The following is a 2,500-nucleotide window of genomic DNA, read 5'->3' as shown; positions in this document are numbered from 1 at the left end:
GCTCCGTCGCCCTTCCGGGATGCCGCCGCCTGGCGCACGGGCGACCGCAGCTTCCGCCGGCTCCCTCCGAAAAGCGCCTCCCGCTCTCCCTGCGTCATCCTGGACGGTCTCGCTCCGAGTCTGCGCTTCTCTCTCGCCCTGCCGCCAGACTCGGCTCCTCTCCCGCGCTCTCTCTCTCTCTCGCTCTGACCTCCGCCCCGTCCGGCCCTCCCGTCCGCGGCGGGGGAGGCCCGGCGGGCGAACCCTTCCGTGCGGCCGCCTCGCCGGAGCGGGGGCGGCGCGCAGGGCCCTCTCCTGGGGCTTGCGAGGAGCGGCCGTCGGGGCTGGCCGCGTCCTCGGATCTCGATGCGACGCTCGTTCGGTTCCTGGGAAATCGTGTGCTCCGCCGGGGTCCGGGGGCGAGCGCCCTTCGCTGGGCGAGGGGGACGCTTCCCCGGCACCCCTGGCGGCGTCGGACGCCTGCGGGTGCCGGCGGACGGAGCAGACCGCGCCGCACGGGGTACGGGTGCGGGGCCCGCCCGGCTCCGGAGACCGGAGCGCTCAGGCGGACGCCTGGGGACCGGACGCCCTCTCCGGGCGGAGGGGTTCCGGGCGCGCCGTGGGCAGAGGGAGGGTCGGGTTCGCCTGGAGCCGGCCGAGACCCCTGGGTTCCGGCCGAGCGATCGTCCCTCCCCGCCGGGGCGCGGGGTGCCACATCGATCGGGTTGCGGAAATGGGAGACGTGGGGCCCTTCTCTCGCGTCAACCGCAGCCCTCCGTTTTCTCTTTTCCGGCTTGACTCTGTTCGCCACCTGTGATGCTCTCTGGCCGGTTCCCTCGGGCGTAGCGGGACGGGCGGCGCGCGCGACGCTCTCGCGGAGCGTCCTCCGACGCTTCCCCGGGCTCCTGGAGCCGCCTCCCGGCCCGAGGGGTGCCCGTCCGCACTCATCGGCTGAACTTCCGCGAATTGCAGTACCCGATTCGGCCCGCCGGGGGGCGCTGCCGCCGGGGGAAGAGGGGGACGGGCCGGGCCTGGCGCCGGGCTCCGCCGGACGCCCGGCGCTGCCCCGTCTCGGCCTCGGAAGGGGGAGTCGGGGGAACGGGAGGCCGGGAGTCCCGGAGAAAGAGAGAGAGAGAGAGAGAGAGATAGAGAGACCTCCGCGGTTCCGCCTTCGACCGCCGGGGGGCGCCGCGCACCCGTCCGCACGGGCCCGTCCCGGTGGCTCCCGGCAGGGCTCTCCCAAACCCTCTCCCAGGGCCCCGGTCCGGGAGCCCGACTGCGTCCGCTCTCCGCTTCCAGAGAGGAGGCTGTCGGACGGGGAGAGCTGGTACCGGGCTCCTGGAGCCCTGCCTGGGCAGCCTATGGAAGGGAGGGAGCCCTGGCCCTGCTGCTCTCCGAGCTCCGGCCCTGCTGCTCTCCGAGCTCCGTGCCTGCTCTGCCACGGGTCCTTTCGCAGGAGCTCCAGGGAAACGGGCTTTTCGGCCCCTGACAGAGTCCCGGCTCTCTCGCTCGCCTCGTTGGTACCTACTGATCCGGCGGAGGTGTTCTCCGGCGGGTAGCGACACGGACGGCCGAGGGCGCGCTTCACCCAGGCTTCAACCGTCTCCTCCCCGAGCCCCTGGAAGTGCAGCTGGGCCGCGGGCGCCCCGGTCCGCACTCATCTGCGAAACTTCCACAAATTGCAGTACCCGATTTGGCCCGCCGGGGGGCGCTGCCTCCGGGGGGAGAAGGAGACGTGCCCGGCCCGTACGTCGGGCTCCAACGGATGCCCGCCGTGGACCCTTTATAGGCCCCATCCTGGTCCTGCCATGCTGTTATCGGAGCTCCACGGCTATCTTGTCACTAAACCTTTCGTTTGAGCTCCAGGGCTTTTTGCTTTTTGTAACCCGGTTCCTGGAGCCCTGCCTGGGCAAAATCGGATGCAAGAAGGCCCTGCCCATGCTGATCTCTGAGCTCCGCGCATCTTCTGTCACGGGTCCTTTCGCAAAAGCTCCAGGGAAACAGGCTTTTCGGCCCCGGACAGAGTCCCGGCTCTCTCGCTCGCCTCGTTGGTACCTACTGATCCGGCGGAGGTGTTCTCCGGCGGGTAGCGACACGGACGGCCGAGGGCGCGCTTCACCCAGGCTTCAACCATCTCCTCCCCGAGCCCCTGGAAGTGCCGCTGGGCCGCGGGCGCCCCGGTCCGCACTCATCCGCGACACTTCCGCGCTGGAGTCCGACGCTCGCCGGCCGCGTCCCCCGGCCCGCGGGGGCCCGGGGGGAGGCCCGACGCGTGCGGGGGGAGGCGGCGGGCGGCGGGGGCGCCCCCGCGCCACCCGACGGCGCCCCCCGGTGGCCAGAGGCGGCTCGGAGCGAGACGATCGGGGGGGGACGGCGGCGCGTGACCCGCCCCGGCCCCCTTGGCCCAGCGGACGGGCAGGCGGCTCCCGGGCGACCCCCCCCGATCCCCGCCGCGGCGCCCCCCGGTGGCCGCCTGACGCCACTGCGGGGGGTGCAGATTCCGTGTGTCCTCTCGGATAAA

The sequence above is a fragment of the Pseudophryne corroboree genome, unplaced genomic scaffold (genome assembly GCF_028390025.1).
Source record: "Pseudophryne corroboree isolate aPseCor3 unplaced genomic scaffold, aPseCor3.hap2 scaffold_2483, whole genome shotgun sequence".
NCBI lineage: Eukaryota > Metazoa > Chordata > Amphibia > Anura > Myobatrachidae > Pseudophryne > Pseudophryne corroboree.
The sequence above is the reverse complement of the archived record's forward strand: the minus strand, read 5'-3'. Positions refer to the sequence as shown.